The following is a 21,262-nucleotide window of genomic DNA, read 5'->3' as shown; positions in this document are numbered from 1 at the left end:
CTGGATATTGGGCCTTTGTCTATGGAGTCTGTAGCAGATGTTTTCTTCCAGTCTGCCACTTGTTTTAATTTTCTCTTAAGATTTTTGGAAGAACTCTAGGACAGTTGCTTTTCCTTAAGTTTTAAAAATTGCCTCAGATAAGACTGGTTTTTCCTCTCTTCTTTATTGGAAACTGTCTATAACTGGGAGTTATCCACCCTGCCTCACCATTGCACTGTCATCTGGCTATCTGTCACCCTGCCTCCCCATTGCACTGCCCCCAAAGAAGATAATCCAGGGTAACTCACCAAAACACATATGGGCCAAAACTGGATATGACCATTTCAGATCATTTGTCTTGTAGCCCCTGGACACTACATGAGGACATGACTTCTGCCTCCAGAATGTTAGACCTTTTACCAGACCACAAGTCTGGTGATTTTATTGCTGAAGACATAAGCTTTGTAATGAGGCGAACGAAGACTGATTTTATTAAATTATTCTTCATTGAAGTTATCTTTAACGATGCCTGAATATTTTAAAAATTTCATTGTATTTTGCAAAACAACTTATTAACATATGGTGAGATGATGGTGAAGTCCAGAAAACCTCCTAATAAATAATTAGAATGTAGGGTCCTTGGGTACTCCCTTATGTTGGAAGACAAAAGCACAGTTAAGGAGTGACTCCAGAGATGGGTAATGTACCAAGTCAACTTAATAGACAAAGGATATCAAAGACATATAGTTTATTTTTCACCTATAGCAATAACCTAAAGCAAGAGCAGGTCTATATTTGAAAGTTATGAAAAGATATACTCCTGCATAAGTAAATACCCAGTATCGTAAAAATGGACAAAATATGTCATGGGGATGAGGCCTGAGTGTTTAGCTATACTTTACTCCCAGTGAGATAACTAGAACAAAACCTTTATTAGCTCCCATGACAGAGGCAGTGTCATATGCAAAAAGGGGTCTAACACCTGGGAGGCCATAAACCATCTCTATGGGGGGCAGAGCTGAATTAGAGAGGCATTTGGCCTAACAGGCACTAATCAGTGTGTGATGGGGACTCCCTAAGCAGGCAGTCCTCAACAAGACAGTAATGGCAATACCTTTCTGCTTTTGTCACTTAGGAGGGGGAGGATGGATTGCAACAGAGGAAGGAGTTCAGAGTCAGGGTTGAGTCAGACTGCTGCCAAAGCCACAAAGCTGTTCAAATGCCAAAGAACAATCCATGGGCGCTGATTCTAAACAAGAAATACACTGGGGGACTGTTTGGTGGTAAGGAAAATAGCAGGTTTGGCAATAGTCTGCCAATAGGAAGTTGGCCACCATTATATTAGAATTCCAGGTAATAAGTAGTAAAGATTGCATTATAAAGATTCATATCCCTAAACCACAGCTCCAGCCTATCTCTCTCCTCCTCACTCCCACTCATAAACCTCTGAGGCCTACAAAAATGCTCATGCCCCTTAATCTAACATTCATATTCTTTCTCCATGTTAACATAACTATATTAACATTCACTTACTTATATGGGGGATTGGGTTGCTTGTCTTGCAAAAAAAAATAATAAAAAAGATAAAAATAAACATGTACAATTTCTCTATATCCTGCTTTTCACTGCATCATGAATTTCATTTATATCAATTTCATATATGGCTATATCGTATTCCTTTTAATGACTGCATAATATTCTATGGAATGGTTGTAGTGTAATATATTCCATCATTTTCCAGCTGACAAGTATTTGCTTTATTTCCATTTTTCTGACACATCAAATATGCTGCAGTATGCACATGTATCTTTATATACTGGTGCTTCTACTTCTAAAGAAACTTTACCTGTAAAGGACCAGAGTGTAAATATTTTAGGCGTTGTGGGCTTCATAAGGTCTTTGTTGCATATTCTTCTTATTCTTTTTCAGAGTCCTATAAAAATTTAAAAAAACATTCTTAGTTCTCAGTCCAAAGCCATAGAAAACCAGACCACAGAACAGATTGGCCTGCCAGCCCCAGTTTGCCAGTCTTTGGAATAAGAGTCCAAGGAGTAAGATTTCTTCCTAAGTATATTATATTTTTTGCTGCTTTTGTGAATGGAATATTTTTTTCTATTTCCAGGGGTAGAAAAATCTATTTTAAAAAAATATTTTCCTATACCTAGTCATCTTAACCACATTCTCTTTTTAATTTTAATGGGCTTTTTCTTGCTATAATTTCTTGGGTCTTCCTGAAATGCAGTCATGTTCATCACAAAAGAAAATTTGTTTTCCAATATTTACACTCAGTATTTTATTTTCTCATCTTACTGTATTCATTAGAGCCTCTGAATCGTTATTAGCTCATAACATTAATAGCCTCTCTGATCTTGTTCCTGAGTTAAATGAAAATGGCTTAAGATTACATAATTTTGAATGACAAAAGACATAATATGAACACAGTAAGGATTGTGTACATCACCCTATTCGGGCTGTTAAAGTTTCTGTAATGTGGATTTGAGACAAGATAGATCTATAGTGCTCCAGAGGCAGGAGAGGTAATGGAGAGATTCTGTGTTTGAGAATTGGTCTGGTGGGTGGGCCCAAAGATCATGTAAGCATAACTGTCTGAGGAGTGATAAAGAATTAAATGCAATATAAATAAAATTGGCTGGGGTGCCTGGGTGGTGGCTCAGTCAGTTAAGCATCTGCCTTTGGCTCAAGTCATGATCCCAGGGTCCTGAGGTTGAGCCTCACGTCAGGCTTTCTGCTCTGCTTCTCCCTCTCCCTCTGCCTGCGACTCCCTCTGCTTGTGGGAGTGCTCTCTCTCCCTCTCTTCGTCTCTGTCAAATAAATAAATAAAATCTATTAATTAATTAATTAATTAATTAATTAAATTGGCTAATGAACTGGGTGAAGGAGGGAGATAGTGTCTGTCTGTCCATAGGATGAGATAGAGAAATGCAGCAAATGTTATAGATGAGACTTTTTAGACCTAACTGTACAACTGGCCAGTGAGATGGACATTTACCTATAATAAAAGTTAGTATTAGATTTCAGTTCCTAGGAAGGTAAAGTAATCACACTCTATCTTGTCTTTCTCACTGGAAGCAACTGTAAACCATAGACACAATGCATGGAGCAGCTAGCTAAAAACTGGGAAAAATAAGTGATAGCAGGCAACTTAGGGAAGTAGACCAGAATTCAAAGTACCATCAAGTCACCACCCCCAGAAAATCTCTGGTGGCAGTGACAGCAGAAGCAGACAAACAGAAACCTAAAACTCTGATGGAGAGAGACTCCTTTGCTTAAACTATGGGAGCTGTGGTACCAAAACATGAGGAGACTCCCCAGTGCTTTGTCCTGTCTCCATCCTTCTACCACTTGGTCTCAAATGTAGACATAGTCATTAGAATTACATGGCGGAATTGAGGAGTCCACAAGTGGACCTCAAGGAGTCATAATGTGTTAGGTAGAGCCCAGAGAGGAAGAAGATCAAGACAGTGACTTCATAAAGTTGTTTACATACAGACCTTACTTTCAAGCTGAGCGTGCATGAATCCAGATAGCACACCAAAGGCTTTGACAATCCTGCTATGACGTAGGCCAACACCCAGGTCCTATACTGGCCCCTGAGTGGCACATACATGGGCCAAATCTGAATAGCATGGCAAAGCCTTCAAAAACAGAGCTGACACTGGAACCACAGCCCAAAGAAGACTATTGGAATTTATGACCTGACCCTAACAAGGCTGATTTTCTGCTAAAACAAAGAAACAACAACAACAAAAAACACCCAGTGATCTTCTTAGAATTTAAACAAGACCCTGAAAATGTTCGGGATGTGATTGAAAATTACCTGGCAGAAGAAGAACCAAAAACTTTTAGCTCAAAAGAGAAAACACAATCAATCAATGGAGACCAACCCCCAACTGGATAGTGTTAGAATTAAAAGTCAAAGACATAAAGCAGCTTCTAAAACCGTGTTTCAGGAATTAAGGAAGACACTGCCCGCCCCCCCCACCCCCCGGAAACAAATGGAAAGACAAGAAGTCTCAATAAAAATACAGAAAATATAAAAAGAACCAAATGGAGACTTAATAAATGAAAAATAAAATAACCAATGGATGCAAGAAAAGAATGGAGAAGAGGGAGGATTTAGCAAACTTAAAGGAAGAACATAGAAATTATCTAATCTGAAAAACACAGAAAAATACTTTCAAAAAAAATGAACATATCAATTGATTGTGATGGGAGAGTGGAATCTGAGGGGCTACAGTCACATCTAGTCAGTGGTGAGCACTGAAGCCAACAGCAAGGTTTTGTGGATAGTGTGGGGTTTGAAGAAGCAAAGCAGGAAGTATAGGGGTTTAATATTGAGGGGAAAAGAGAAAAATCATTCAGCATTTTGAAGAGAAGGAAGAATCAAAGAAATAATTTGTTACAGAGAGGTTTTTGCATGTGTAGCTTAAGTTTTCCCACACCACAGCAGCCTGAGACAAATTGACTCACATTTGGTTTTCACCCCTACTTTTTATTCTGGAATCCCCAGACCACTGAGAGTATTCCCCTCCATTAATTTTAAGAGTCCATAGAAAGCACTTCACATTTGTAAATGACCAAGGTCTCTCCTCCTACATAATGGCAGCCTGCTATCCTCTTCTCCTGCAGTGACCTCTTGGGTGCCATCTGCTGCCTGAGTCAAATGAGAATGCCCCTCCTCTATCTTCCGGAGTTAGTATCTACAAGGCCAGTATAAATGTTTCCATTGCTTCTCGAAACTGCTGTTTCTACTTCTGGTGTGACCTCTTGGTACTCTGAAAGGGCAGCTTCTGATGCCACTGCCACCACGTTGATATCCTAGGGCCCCAGAAATTTTAATGGTACCCCTGTTGTTTAACATTTGTAAATAAAAAACAGAAAAGATATCCTTGCCAAACTGAATATTCATACCATAATCTTAATCTTGTAAACATTTATTGAATGCAAAACATGAGACAATGTGCCAACTGCTGGGGATAAAAAGATGAATTGCAAATAAAATGCATTAGAAGACTATCCAAATTAAAAGAATTGAACTATGGTTAAAACAAACAGAATTAAATGTGATAAGAATAAATGTAAAGTTCTGCTTTTATTATTAAGAAGTCAAAGTCATAAAAAGTATCTAGATTGGAAAGGAAGTAGTAAAGCTATCTTTATTCATGGATAAAATGATCTTATATATAGAAAATTCTAAGGCATTCACTAAGAAAAAAAAACTATTAGAACTAATAGAGTTCATCAAGGCTGCAGGGTACAAGATTATGTACAAAATTCAAATTGTATTTCTATACACTTTGCAAGGAACAGAGAAAAATTAAGAAACTAATTCATCAACCAGAATAAAATATTAGGAACAAATTTAACAAAAGAAGTATAAAACTTATATTCTCAAGACTATAAAATATTGTTGAAAGAAATTAAACATCTAAATAAATAGCCTGTGTTTATGAATCAGAAAACTTAATATTGTTAAGATGGTAATACCCACCAGATTGATCTTCAGAAGTAACACAATCTCTATCAGAATCCCAGCAGGCTTCTTTGTAGAAATGACAAGCTCATCCTAAAATTTGTATGGAAATGCAAGGGATGAAGTTAGCCAAAACAATCTTAAAAAGGAAAAACAAAGTTGGATATATATATATAAGAAATAGTGAAAGGAATTATAAGAGAAAGGAGGGGAACTGAGTGGGAAAAATTAGAAAGGGAGACAAAACATGAGAGACTTCTAACTCTGGAAAACGAACAAAGGGAAGTGGACAGGGGGTTGGGGTAACTGGGTGATGGGCACTGAGGAGGGCATTTGATGGGATGAGCACTGGGTGTTATACTACATGTTGGTAAATCTGAACTTCAGTAAAAACAAAACAAAACAAAAATAAGCACAGACAACAACAACAATAAAAACCAAAGTTGGAGGATTCACATTTCCCAATTTCAAACTTATTACACTAATCAAGACAATGTAGAACTGCTATAATGATAAGACATAAAGACCAATGGAATAGAATTGAAAGTCCAGAAATACACCTATGTATCTATGGTCAATTGATTCTCAACAATGATACTCGAACCATTAAATGAGGGAGGAGGGATAGTCATTTCAACAAATGGCACTGGGACAAGTGGATATTCACATTACAAAGAATGAAGTTAGAACCCTACCTCACACCATATGGAAAAAATAGCTCATAATAGATCAAAGGTTAAAATTTTAAAATTCTGAAAAGAAAACATAGGGTTAAATCTCCATGATCTTGGATTTGGCAATGGTTTTGAGATATGACATGAAAAACATAAGCAGAAAAAGAGAAAATAGATAAATTGGACTTCACCAGCATTCAAAACTTTTGTGCTTGAAAGGATACCACCAAGAAAGTAAAAAGACAATGTACAGAATAGGAGAAAATATTTGCAAATGATATATCTGAGAAAGGTCTGGTATCCAGAATGTAAAAAAAATGCTTTAACTCAACAATAAAAAGTCAAATAACCCAGCTAATAAATGGGCATTGGATTTGAATAAACATTTCTCCAGAGAAGATATATGAATGACCAATAAGTAGATGAAGATACTCAGCATCATTAGCGGTCAGGAAAAAGCAAATCAAAACTATAATGAGATGCCACATCATACTCCCTATGACCTCTTCTCCAAAAGTCAAGTGTTGGAGAGGATGTAGAGGAATTGGAACTCTGGTATGCTGCTGGTGAGAATGCAAAATTGAGTAGTCACTTTAGAAAACATTCTGGCAGTTCCTCAAAAAGGTAAACACAGAGTGACCACATGACCCAGAAATTCCATTCCCAGGTGTATACCCAAAGGAATTGAAAACATATGTTCACATAAAAACTTGTGCACAAATGTTCACGGCACCATTCTCTACAATAGCTGAAAGTGGAAACAACCCAAATGTCCGTCAATTGATGAATATATAAACAAATTCTACTCTATCCATATAATAAAATATTATTCAAAAAGGCATAAATCACTGATATATGCTACAACATGAATGAGCCTGGAAAACATTATGCTTGGCGAAAGATGCCAGTCACAAAAGATCACATATGATTCTGTTGATATGACATGCCCAAAATAGGCAAAGCTATAAAGAAGGAAAGTAGATTAGTGATGGACTAGGTCCAGAGGGCTGGGGGACCATGAGGTATTAACTAAAGGGTGCAGTATTTCCTCTTGTCATGATGGACATGTTCTAAAATTAATTGTGGAGAGAGTTGCACAATTGTGACTATACCAAAATTCATTGGACTATACCCTTCAAATGGGTGAATTTTTTGCTATGTAAATTATATCTCAATAAAACTGTTACCGAAAAAAAAAGAAAATGCAAAAGTAGGGAGAAGTATCAGGATTATCAGGAGAAGCAACTCCCTGTGTAGAAGGGCCAGGGAATCTCAATTGGCTGCCAGCTTTGAGTCAGCAGGATCATGTGATGGCTGTTAGCAAAGCCAATGTGATCCTGGGCAGGTGGAGAGACAGTATCCAAAACATGGCAGTAGTGACATTCTCACCCATTGGAGTGCCTTGGTTGGGTCACCTCTGACATGGCAGGTTCATTCTGGACCTTATTCTTGTTTTTTTCTTTTTTTCTTTTATTTAAATTCAGTTAATTAACATATAATGTATTATTGGTTTCAGAGGTAGGGGTCAGTGATTTATCAGTCTTATACCCAGACACCCAATTCTTAAAGATTGTTAATGAACATGCCCCATGGAGCTAAGTGGGGAACCTGCCTTCCCATTTCTTATAGTGTGGAAGGCAGAAAGACTTAATAAAGCAATGATAAGAAAGGATGGTGATAATTACAGGGGAAGAAAGTCTAAAGAGAGTAGTTAAAAGAAAATTAAAAACAAAGAGAAACATACTGTCCTCAAATAAGTGGAGGAATAACAAATGAAAATGTTAAGACTTACCCTTTGCCAATTCAGTTCAAAAAAATGTGGTGCACCTACTACATAGAAGGCAGCCTTCTATAAAGTATATTCTGGGGAAAAATCCATAAACAAGGAGTTCTCTGATCAGAAAGCTTGAGAGATGCTAAATGGTCTACCCTCCCCTTTAAAGAGTAATAATGTGCATAGATTTACTCAAAGTCTCTCTGGGAAATCTCCTCATACAACTGTTTTTGTTTAATCCATCATTTTTCAGGCTTGTTTGGTCACTGCACTGCCCCAACCCTTTTATACACATAAACCCTTTAACATACCAGAGATTCACTGCTCCTTGCAGTTGATAAGGTTTCTATGTCCCACTCAAAATGATAAAGCATTAATTCTAAGTATACTTTGAAAAGTGAAGTATTCATAATGTAACCCCTAAGCAATCACTTAAAAAACTATTCATAGAAGTATAATCAAAAATTGAATCAATAAATTAAGATAGAATTCTAAAAACACTCAAATTAAAAGAAGATAGGAAAGGAAAAAGAGAATGAAAAACAGAGAACAAACAAAACAAGAAAATGGTATACCTAAATTTAAACACACCAATAATTACATTAAATATAAACAGTGTAGACATACCAATTGAAAGGGAGAAAATGGCAAAGTATTTTAAAAGACATCCAACCATATGCTATTTACAAGAACCCTACTTTAAATATAATAATAAGATAGATTAAAGTAAGGGATGGAAAAGTATATGCCATCCAAACACTAATCAAAAGAAATCTTGCATGGCTATACTAAATTCAGGTCAAATACAAAGCAAAGAAATTACTTAGAATTAATTACAAAGATAAAGAAGAACATGATATAGGCTAAAAAGGACAACTCTCCAAGAAGTCCTAGCAATTCTAAATGTGTATATATTAAAAACAGAACTTCAAAATACATGAAGCAAAAACTGTACAACTGAGAGTTGGACAAATTCACAGTTATGGTCGGAGATGTCAATACTCTTCTCTCAGTAATCAGTAGAACAAATAGACTTAAAATTAACAAGGATAGAGAATAACTGAACAGCTTGATAACCAACCAGATATAAATAACATTTATGGAACACAGTACCCCAAAATAGTACAATATACATTGTTTTCAGTTGTGCGTATAGTATTCACCAAAACAGACCACAGTCTAGGTTATAAAACAAACATTAACAAAATTAAAAGAAGTGAAATAATACTAACATGTGTCTTCTTACAGTAATGGAGTTAAACCAGAAATCAGTAACAGAAGATAATGGAAAACTTTTGAAAGCTTGGAAATTAAACACTTCCCCCCAAAACCCTGTAAATCAAAAATAAATTCACAAGAGAAATTAGAAATATTTTCAACTGATGGAAAATGAAAATAAAACACATAGATATTTGTGGGTTATAGTTGAAGCAGTACTTAGGAGAAAATTTATAGCATTAAACACATATATTGGCAAAAAAAATCTAAGTCAACAACCTTAGCTACCACTTTAAGAAACTAGAACAAAATAATTCAAAAGCAAGCAGAAGACAGGAAATAATAAAAATAAGAGCAACAATCAATGAAAAGAGAAAAACAAGAAAATCAATGAAACCAAAACTGGTTCTGTGAAAACATCAGTAACATTGATAAACATCTACCTAGATTGGCAAAGAAAGAAACAGACACAAATAGCCAATAACAAGAAGGAAAGAGGGGTATCATTACATTATTGAAAGGTTAAGGGAATATCGCAAACAATCCATACAAATTTCACAATTGAGACAAAATGGACAAATTCTTTGAAAGCCACAAACTATCAAAACTCACACAAGGGAAGTTAGTTTACTAAATACTTCTGCATCTATTTTAAAAATTGAATTCATAGTTAAAGGTCTTCCAAAAGGAAATATTCTAGCCCAGATAGCTTCACTATAGAATTCCACCAAATATTTAAAAAAATAAATAATACCAATTCCACACAATCTTTTCCAGAAAATACAAGGAGTATTTCCCAACATGTTTTATGGGGACAGTATTATCTTAATACCGGATCAGACAAAAACATCACAAGGAAGCTATACACTAATATCCCCTATAGATATATATTAAAAATACCAGCATATCAAATCCAGCAATACGTAAAAAAAAAATGCAGCCAAATGAGGTTTACCTCAGGAAGACAATTCTGATGTATTCAAAAATCAATCAGTATAAGCTACCATATTACCAAGCTAAGGAAGGAAAAACACATGATCATACCAATTGAAGCAGAAAAATATTTTATAAAATTTAACATTCATTCACAATAAAAAGTCTAGAAACTAGAAATAAAAGGGACTTTCCTCAACCTGATGAAAGGCAACCTCAAAAACTCATGGCTAACATCATACTTACTGGTGGATGACAACACTTTTCTCTCTAAAACTGGCAACAATTGAGATTGTTAACTCTTACCACTCCTATTTAACACAATATCAAAAGTTCTAGCCAGTGCAATTAAACAAGAAAAATATTAAGAAGGCATAAAATTTGAAAAGAAATAACAAAACTGTCCCTATTCACACATGACATATTTGTCTATTTAGATAATCCCAACTATCTATGAGACTTCTAAGAAGCAATAAAGGGGTTTATTTAGCAAGGTTGCGTGATACAAGGTCTATGTACAAAAGTTAATCGTACTTTATATACTAATCATGAATAATTGACAACCAAAACTAAATATTTCTCATTTCATACTTTAAAATATATACTTACATAACACATATATTAGTTAATACATAACTTATAGAGGTTAAAAATTAAAGAAATAGATATAAAACTAGTAAAACATATGGAAGGAAAGCTACCAAACTCTAACAAAAGGAGTCAAAAAAAAACCTAAGTAAATGGAGGCATGCTGTGTTCATAAATTAAAAGAGTCCATACAGAGAAGATGTCAATTCTCCTTAACTCATCTTTAGATTTAATACAATTCTGATCAAATCCCAGTAGGACTGTTGGTGGTTACAGAGAAGGTGATTCTAAAACTTACACGAAAAGGCTATGAAATTAGAGTAGTCGGAGCAACTTTATAAAAATATAATGATGGAGACTCGCAACACCCAATTTTGAGACTTACTAGAAGCTACTGTAATCAAGACAACTTTGATATTAGCAAATAGATCGACATGCAGATCAATGGAACAGGTTAGAAAGTACAAAAACTGACCCACACGTTGAAGGCCACTGATTTTCAATAAAGGTGCCAGTGCAAGAGGGAAGAATCATCTTTTTGACAACCAGTGTTAGTACAATCGGATATCCATAGGCAAAACAATAACCTATTCTCCTACCACATACAAAATTTAAGACAAAATAGAGATCTGAATGTAAAATGTAAAACAATGAAATTTTGGAAGAAAACATTAGACAAGCTTTCCATGACCAGGGTTCTTAGATATCATACCAAAAACATAGTTCACAAAAGAAAAAAAAAAGGTAATTAGCTGCATTTATCATCATTAAAACTTTTGCTCCATGAAGGATGCTGTTGAGAGAATAAAAAGACAAGTGACAGACTGGTAGAAAATATTTTCAAATACCACATCTGATGAAGGACTTATATTCGGAATATAATAAATAATTAAAACTCCAAAAATTTAATACTTGGAAAACAAGTAAATTTTTAAAGATTTAATTATTTATTAGAGAGAGAGAGAGAATGGGAGTAAGGGCAGAAGGAGAGAGAGAATCTCCAGCAGATCCCCTGCTGAGCACAGAGCCTGACACTGGGCTTCATCTCACCGACCTGAGATAAAAGTCTGACACTTAACTGACTGAGGCACCCAGGTGCCCCACAGCTCACTTATTTTTAAAAAAGGAGTCATGGGGGCTCAAGTGTCCGGTGTACAGACGCTTCACTCAAGAGGATGTACAGATGTTGAATGAGCACATGCAAAGATGTTCCACATCATTGGCCATTAGAGAGATATAATTTAAAACAATGCTGAGATATCACTATACCCCCTATTAAAATAGCTTAATTTTTTTTTTTTTCTAAACTGACAATACCAAATTCTAGCAAGGGTATGGAGCAACTAGAACCTATGTATTGCCGGTGAGGATACAAAACGCTACAGAAGCTTTGGAAAACAATTGGCAATTTCTTATAAAGTTAAACATAGACATATCATACAAACCAATATTTAGCCTAGAGAAGTAATAATTTATGTTATCATTTTTTAAAAAATTATTTATTTATTTATTCATGAGAGACACAGAGAGACAGAGACAGAGATACAGGCAGAAGGAGAAGCAGGCTCCATGCAGGGAGCCCGATGTGGAACTCGATTCCAGACCCCGGGATCACACCCTAAGCCAAAGGCAGGCGTCCCTATGTTATCATTTGTTAACCTCAGAAACATTGTGCCAAGTAAATGAAGCCAGTCTCATAAAGCTATACAGTCTCTGGGCAGGAACCAGGGGCTTTTGGGGGCAATAGAACTTGAGGGAATCCTGACTGCAATAGTGGTTATACAAATCCATGTATGTGTTAAATCTCATAGAGCTGCCCAGGAGCACAAACGCACACACACACCCCCAAGTCAATTTTACTGTGTTAATTTAATATAAAAATAAAACTGTGAGTCAGCCAAAGAAAGAAGACAGGAAGCAATATTAAACAACGTACCTCAGCTATCATCTTGAAATGAATCTTAGGTAGAGAACAGAATTTTTTTTTCTAGAGGAAGGAGGTCTTAGGCAATTGTGGGTGAGTTGAGGTTCCAGGTGTGGTGAATTTTTCAGGCTGCTGAACACCAAGCCTTAACACAGTTTTTCCTGAGTTTGGGCCATTTGGCATTAGAAGGAAACAGTAGGAAATTGAGGCCTTCCTTCTATGATCGGGAATATCAGCGGAAACTCTGAGTCCTGTGATTGATTTATTTGACAATGATTGTGCATCTATTAAGTTTAAGGCCATGGGAGGAAGGGGCGGGGGAGGGAGGCAGGCATGCACATCCCAAGAGTCCCAGCCTCAGGGGACTTAGAAGCTGGTTGAGAAGTAGGACAAAGACTCCTAGGATTGAGCCCTGTGGATATTGTGTAGAGCCCCCTAATATATCACACAGTGAGGGCTTCTCCGCTTGGCTTTGCTGGTGTCACCACAAATAAGTGTCCTGTCAAAGATTTGAAGACATCTTATCAGAGATAATCATCAATAATACAATTCCCCCTACTATGCTCAACCCAGCAAATTGTGTGGGTTTCTTAAACAAGCCTCAGGAGATTTTTTTGATCTCTGTCCCACTTAAACCACAGTCGCTTATTTTTTAGTCTCTATCCACAGAGCAGTATTTCATCAGGTCACCTCCACCACCACCAACATACCCACACCACAGCCAGGGATGTCTTTCCCAGACTTCTTAAATGGCTGCCAGTTTCTACCAGGCATAGCAGGGAGTGGAGTAAAACAGGCCCAAGGATCCAGGCCGAGGAGGATGCATTGTTTGCATTGTCCTGAGTCCTTGAAATGGCTTAAGTCCCTCACACCCCCAGATGGTGTCCACCTCTGCCAGGGTTGGTCAAAGTGACATCCACCGTCATAGCAGCACGTCGCTGCCTTCCTTCCACTGCACCGAGCGAAAACTGATCCGTCAGCAAAAGCATTAAGGAGCTCCTGTTGTCAGAGCTTCATTTCCAAGGTGTCACCCCAAAAGGGAAACAGAGATAGTAAGAGAGATAGTAGCTTCCCCTGGCATGCAGAATGGGAGCCAAGGGACTGGGCAATCCGGTTTCTATTAAAATATGGTCAGTAGAAAACTAGTGACTGCTACAGGCGTTCCTAACTGCTAGGTCAGAAAAGAAACTTGGTCCCCAAAATACTAGCCAGGCCTATAAGAAATCAGGTGATGGACTGGCTGGGATATGTCATTTCTTCTGCCTCTCTCTCTCTCTCTCTCTCTGTTGGCTTCGTTGCCAGGGAGTTAGCTCTGTTTGTAAGAGACCACGTTAACGGTAGGAGGTTCTGATCCTTCTCAGACAAGGAGGATGAAGAACGAGAAGTAAAAGCCAGAGCAGATGCTGTCGGAGCGTCACCCATATCCCCTTGTGTACCGTGTGTGGACGCTAGCATAGCCTCATCTGCTAGCACCTTCCAGTCTTCCTGAGAGCATTCCCTGGCCATTGGTGAGTTGCTGAGGTCCAGGTAGAAACTGTCAGTTCCACTAGGGCACGCTAGCGCCAGGGAATTAACACCTTCCCCAGCCCGCCCCTCGCCCACACAGGAGGCCTCAAACCATGTCTTTTGGAAGTTGGTACATATACACCCCACCTCCCTCACCGCCAGGAGGGACAACTTGGAGGCGTGGGTCCTACAGAGGTGCCCAGTGTGATTGAACAGCTGGCAGCTGGACTGCTATTGCTCCCTTGGCATCTCACTTCCCCTCATTCTCATCAGTTTGTCCAGGGCTCACTTCCCGAATAAGCTATTTGTCCTGGGGCCTGCTCCTGGAAGACACCACATTAAGATGGGGGGTCCTCACAACTCAAATGGTCGAAGGAAGACAGAGAAAACTGAGCAAGCTATGTGGGCTGGATTGGAGAGCACTGAAGTGCATTGGGAAACTGCAGGAAGGCCTCGGGCCCCCTTGAGAGCTTCCTAGAAACCCCTGTCAGGATTGATAATGTCACACTGTCAGGAATTACGGGTGCCCCGCTTGCCATCCAGATGCTCAGCCATCACTTTCTTGCTGAACATGCAAGATCTTAATGCGCCCGTCATTCATCTGTCATACTGACATAGTTGGTGAGTTGCTGAGATCCAGGTAGAAACCGTCAATCCCACTAAACGCCCCCTCATTGTTAAAATAACAACCCCCAGAGGATCGCTCACATTAGTCCACTAACACGTCATCCTGTGGAAAACCAGATTTCTGTGATTCTGTGGTACACAAAATTATGACCTCAAGCATATTGTCTGCAGCAGGCAAGATCCTAAGGCCCAGAGCAAAGTTCTCACCAAAAACTGCATGTCACACACATTCACTCTTCATTGACACCCTGGACTCTGAAGAGGAAAGGTTATAAATATTCATCACCATGAAGAAGGATTCAGATCTGTTTCCAATGACAGATCAGCATCAAAATCCTTTTATATGAACCTGAATGGATTCACAAGCTTCTCCCCCACAGCCCTGCTCCCCCTGCTTGCCACACACTCACACAAGTCCTCCAAAGCAAGAGCTATTTCAAGCAGAGGCCTTTCAGGATAGGGAACAATCCTTGGATTCCTCTGTTAATTCCTTGGCCTCCTTGGGCCTCCCGATGCTGACCAAATGTGGATCAGGTGTGTTTGTCTTGGACACCACGACGCCTGGCCAGCGTGGCCAGCACAAAACCGTCTGCAAAATATTAGCTTTTGATATTTTTAAGAAGGGTAAAAAAGAACAAATTTAACCAGATCTCATTTCTTCAGCAGTTCTGGAGTTCGGATTGGCACCAGCTAGGAATAGAATCATCCAGGCCATATTTGAAAGACGCTGTCCTATTCCAGTCACATGATCTTCTAACCTCTCACCTGCCTGCATAAGCTCTCCGTTCTCATTCCTGGAGGGGACAGCATCAGAGGAAGCTCCTCCCAGGGAGTCTCGTGTACCCCTGGCCTCACCAGCCAGTGACAGCCAAACAGGGCTGTCACCTTTTTATTCCCAAATGATTATGGCTGAAGTCCCTACTGACTTTCTTGTTAAAAATTAGTCCACTCATCTCAAAACAAGTCCCCAGACTGATTCTGAGAGGATCTCCAAGAACGACATCTTGAATGCTCTGTGGTACAGGCCCAGGAACCCTCATCTTCCCTGGCCTCCTCATCTCTCTGCTCACTGCAGGGGCCTGCTGTCCTCTGATGGCGACATTGCTGCGAGCCACTGCTCCAGCCCCAGGGATTCTGCTTCCCTGGCTACCACATTTGGCTAGGCCAGGAAGACTTTTATAAGACCTTACCAAAGGCTCAGGCTCATGGAGAGTAGCTAACAGGAGCTAACAGCTACTTCTGGAAGTGAGGCTCTTGGAGGGCCATCATCACCAAGTGGCTCTGGGCCTCAGCCAGGCCTCCTGAGTAGCAGCCTGCTTTGGCTGCTAGGCCAAACTGCCAGCAGGCCCAACTGCCTCTTTACATATTTGCTCTCTCTACGTCATTGTCTGGACTCATAGCCCTGACAAATAGTTCATGGTACTTTGTTTTCCCTGACACTGGGCTATTTGGTCCTTTTTTTTTTTTTTTTAAGATTTTATTTACTTATTCAGGAGAGACACCGAGAAAGAGACAGAGACACAGGCAGAGGGAGAAGCAGGCTCCATGCAGGGAGCCTGATGCAGGATTCGATCCCAGGACCCTGGGATCATGACATGAGCCAAAGGCAGACACTCCACCATTGAGCCACCCAGGTGCCCCTGGGCTATTTGGTCTTAAAGGACATAAGCAACTGGCTAGTCCAGGTGGGCTGCACCCAGTGACCAGCTCCTCACCATGCATTCCTTTCTCAGCGGGGATGTCATTGACCTGTTGAGATGGGCAGTTCTTTACCATCCAAGACCGGATGCCACTCACTAAATACCCAGTAGTGTCTTTCCCCTTTATTATGATCACCATTTGGTACCTAAATAAGAGATTCCACGTATGTGCAAGGTGAGGACTAGTGTAGGCCTGCGCATTTATCTCACCGTGGTCTGTCCTCTGCTTTCAAAGTGCAAGAGCAAGTGCTTGGACAAGAACACACATCCATGCCACCTGTATTAGGGTCTCCAGAGACAAAGCCAATAGGGCTGTGTGTGTGTGTCTGTGTCTGTGTGTGTGGGGAGAGAGAAAGAGAGAGAGAGAGAGAAGAGACTGCTTTAAGGAATTTACTCTTGTGATTGTGAGGCTGGCAAGTGCAAATCTGCAGGCTAAGTCTGTAGGCCAGAGTCCCAAGGAAGAGTTACTGTTCCAACTCAACTCCCAAGGCATTCTGGAATTACTTCTTCCTCAGAGAACCTGGGTCTTTTTTTTTTCTTTTAAAGCTTTCAACTAATTGGATGAGGCCCATCCACATTATGGAGAGTAGTCTGCTTTATTCAAACTCTGCTGATAAAAATGTTAATCACATCTAAAAGCAACATCTACACTGGTGTCTGACCAAAGACCAAACATCTGGACACCATACCTTAGCCACACTGACCCAGAAAATTAACAATCACATGATCTAAGCACAAACAGTACTTTTAAGGCATAGGGCAATCTACATGGAGATTTAGGGGGAAAAAAAATGTCTAGCTGTGTAGGCACATAGTTCTGCTAAAGAAACATACCTCCAGGGTGTATTTCTGAACACAGAACACCTAACTCTTTTCTGAAACCCCTGCATTTTGGTTATCTCATTTTTAGAGCTTCCCCAAGAACAGTGGAGCTTAGCCTTATATATACACGGACCTCAAATGGTCCATTAAATGATTAGATTATCTCAAGCAGAGCTGTTTGCCTTGAAGATGATATCTAGACTCTCCTGTAGGAGGCAGAAGCTGCTCCTATTGCTGAGCATTTTAACCTCCTCGAGTTCAAAGAATGGGAAGGTCTGCTGGCCTGGCCCCTGCCAGTCCCCTAGGGCAGCTAATGACCAACACACTCCACAAGCCGAACGAAAAAACAGCTTCTGCTGAGAGAGTTCTCAACAATTGCTGGACCCTGGGATATACACTGTCCAGTCCTGTCTTCTAATTTGTAGAGTTCAGTTGCCCATTTATCCCCAACCATGAGGGACCAGAACACCCCTGTGATAAGAAAAGCCATAATTAAGGATCTAGACTTTATGTAAAAAACAAGATTGAGTTTGCAAGAAAACTTATGAAATGCCCTACAAATATTTGTATATTCACCAAAACAAAACACAAGAACCGAGACACTCAAGAACATATCATAGCATGTAATTCATCTTCGGCTTGTCATAATGGCTCGTGTATATTTAACATCCACTTATTATTCCTTTAATACACTGACATACGTTTTTGCAGGATCTCTCTCCCCAGAAGTTTCAACATGAAGCTTGTAAGTTATTTTTGTCTTTGCATATTATGGCAATTCCTTCTCTGTGTCTGTTTTTCTTCTGAGTGTTCCCTGCCTGATTTTATCACTTGGAGTAGTGACTCCCCAGAGACACAGCACCGAAACCTGTGCCATCGATCCTGTTTCCACACGTTCCAACTCCCCAGTTCCCCTCCTCGCCCCTTCTAATGAATGAAGAAAGTAGTTCTTGGGCTGGGTGGACGTCCCCCTTCAACCTCCTCCATCTCTCCCAAAGCTTCACAGCAAAAACCTCCCTTGCAGTGTTGCTGTCTGCTTTCCTCCTTTCTCTGGTCCTAACTCCCTTGGTTTCCTTCTTCTCCACTTACCCCCAAAATGAACAGCTGGGATAGAAATCCCTACAGAAATACAGCCATGCATACTAGCATTTCATGTAGACAGAACTCAAGTTCAGGGAGGGGAAACTATAGTCTCCCTGAACCATGTCATTTCTGTAAAGCATCCTCTACAAAATGGTCGGCGAGTCTCTGCCTCTCTTTCTTCCTCTCTCCTCTCTGATAATATTGAACCATAACAGAAATAGAAAAAGGAAGAGTTCTAGTGCTATTTTCTGGAAGAAAAACAAAATAGAAGGATGAGGGTAGGAATCATCCCAGGCTCTGAAAACAGGACTATTACCACCCGCATTTCAACCAAGCTTATTAAAAAGTCATTTACTTCCAATTACAGAAATCAATCATCTTTGACTATATAAGGGAATATGAAAGACCCAGTTCCTAATGAAAGTAAGTGAATTTGAGGGTGAGTAATGATCAGAAGGCAAAGGTTTAGTATGTGGGGGCCCCCTATTTGTAAAAAAAAAAAAAAAAAAAAAAAGTTTTCATGTTTTAATTCATCTAAAAACTAAATACACTGCCAAATCAAATACCTTAGTGCCTGGGGTTTACTTTATATCCCTGTAGACCTGACCTCTACATCCACAGTTAACGAGGGGCCTGTACAGACTAGCCTCCAGTGTGAGCTGAGGGCAACGGCGTTAACTAGACTATACCTGCCCCACTCACACTGGAGCAGAGGAGGCTTGAATGTGCCCAGGTACCTCTGGGAGCATCCCCTGGGCTACTTCTGGAGCTTCTGGTTGGAAGTCAGAGGCCATGCTGCGTGGACCCTCCCCTGGCCCCAGATAGCAGCCCTGGCAACCAGACCCATGTCTTCAAATGGAAAGAAGGATTGTGATCTGTAGCTACTCCTCCAGGGCAGGTCTTGAAAGCTGGTTATATTCTTCCCTTGCTGAGATAAGAACTTCCAAGCATCTAAAGTAACATCTTTTGAATGGATGCCAACACAATCATGAGCCCTCAGCTTCCCGAGATGTTTAGTATTTAACAATTCGTGCTGGTTTCTGAGCTGAAAATTTTCCTTATGCTTACCTACTTGCACATAGATATATTTGAGCTTTTCATAAATGTGCTTATTTACTTAATTCTCTGAATATGTTTATGGAATATTATCACATGCTGGAATAGTGTTATCAATAAGCACCTTAGTTTAATTAAGTGTATACAATAGCCAAATGCCTAAGCTTCAGACAGAATGTGCTAATCTCGTATGATTATTATAATTACTTGGGTAGCCAGAATGAATGTCCCATAGGAAAAGAATCAGGTCTCCCAGACATGGTATAATTTGGTCATTTTTTATAAATGAGAGCATTCTCCCAAAATGTGATCATCATGTACTGTCCTGGTGATAAGAAAGGAGCTGTCTTGAAGCCCAGACTGCTGTCTGGTGTTTTCATCCTGAGCTGAAATGCTCATCAATTATGGAGCATATCCTCCTCTGAGAGATAGGGCCAAGGTGATGGGGGGGCTCTTGAGAAAATCCCGGTGGGGAAAATCAAGGCAGGTTACAATGTGTTTGTCTTGAAATTATTGATATTAAGGATGAGCTGCTTTTCTTCCTCTCTCCATGACTTAATAATGTTACCAAGTAGAAGAAAAGTCTTGGAATCTGGAGAATTGAAATGTCATGTTGGAATGAGAAGGCTTAAAAACATTTGCCCGGCATTTAGGCCATTCCTGGTCTCCCACGCAGTGCCCTGTCACTGAACCTTTCTCTTTAGGGAATCCAGGAAAGGATCCGTCCTCCCCGATCCCAGGGAGTGCTGAAGGCTTCTCTGGGGCCTCCCGTAGCCCAAGCCGGTGGAAAGCCCTTGGGTTACTGCTCCCATTCTGGGCTTCCTCTGACTCTCCATCTTCCACCCTCACCTTTCTTGCACGCAGTTCTGTGCAACGACAGACTTCTGACAGATAAGCTGGAAGCCCGCATTCGCTACAGCCCTGGGGTAGCCCAGGGCCTGAGCCCAGGACTCAGGCCCTGAATGTTTTCCATCAGCACACAGGACAGGTACCCAGTCGAGATTGTCAGCATGCTGTAGTAACATCCCATCCCTTCTCAAGGAAACAAATTGCAGTGGTTTTTAAATTTTAATTTCTTTTTATAAATATACATAAGGAGACTTTTACATAAATCCTAAATCATTCGTACCATTTTTCTTTCATCTTGCTTGGCTCCTACCTCTCCTACCTGATTCATCCTCCACCCTCAGGCAACCCTCTGTAACAGCTTTATAGGTGTCCATTCACCATACCTCCATGCTCAGGGGTGCCTGAGTGCCTCAATAGGTTGGATGTCCTGACTCTTGATTTTGGCTCAGGATAATGAGATGGAGCCCCGAGTCAGGCTCCGTGCTGAGTGTAGAGACTGCTTAGGATTCTCTCTCCTTCACCCTCTGCCTCGCCCCTTGCCCCACCCCACATGTGTATGCTCAAAAACTAATTAATTAATTAATTAAAAATAAAATTATCTACATGTTCATATGGCCACATACATGTGTGTGTGTGCCACACACAGAGTTATATACACACATATATAAGGCTCTCGCGACTGTTTGACCAAACACAGAACCATCCATGCCCTTTTTCCCCCATTGTCTTCTTTGCTTCCTTTTCCTCCTTTCCTGCTCTACTGAATTATTAAAATTTTAGCATTCCATGCCTGTAGTCCTCCCCGCTGCCTTTTTTCTGATCTCCTATTGATTTGGTTGTTATAGTATGTATTTATTCTTCTAGAGTTTAAAAGTAACTATTAACAATGTCTGTAGTTATTGCAAATATACCTTCTACCTACCCACCTCCTCATTGATCATCCCCTCAACTTATCTCTATCTTGTTATTATGGCTTCAAGTTTTAGTTTTCATATACAGACATAGAAAGATTTTATGATCAACAGTTAAGTATTC

General features: G+C 39.8%; 1 protein-coding gene and 1 long non-coding RNA gene across 21 annotated transcripts in view; one reads left to right on the top strand and one right to left on the bottom strand.

The window, feature by feature from the left end:
• KIF6 (kinesin family member 6) overlaps positions 1-21,262 on the top strand; it is a 380,576-nt gene that overhangs the window by 299,742 nt on the left and 59,572 nt on the right. The window lies entirely within an intron of this gene.
• The window catches only part of LOC118350412 (uncharacterized), a 36,193-nt gene that overhangs the window by 8,233 nt on the left and 6,698 nt on the right, over positions 1-21,262 (bottom strand). For both annotated transcript variants that reach the window (XR_004804163.2, XR_004804162.2), the window contains 2 exons: positions 5,492-5,566; positions 1,826-1,912 (listed from right to left, as the gene is read on the bottom strand). This is a non-coding gene — a long non-coding RNA (uncharacterized LOC118350412). The remainder of the gene's footprint in view (positions 1-1,825; positions 1,913-5,491; positions 5,567-21,262) is intronic.

This window comes from Canis lupus, chromosome 12 (genome assembly GCF_003254725.2).
Source record: "Canis lupus dingo isolate Sandy chromosome 12, ASM325472v2, whole genome shotgun sequence".
Lineage (NCBI taxonomy): Eukaryota > Metazoa > Chordata > Mammalia > Carnivora > Canidae > Canis > Canis lupus.
Note: the sequence above shows the minus strand (reverse complement) of the source record. Positions and strands in the feature narration are given on the sequence as shown.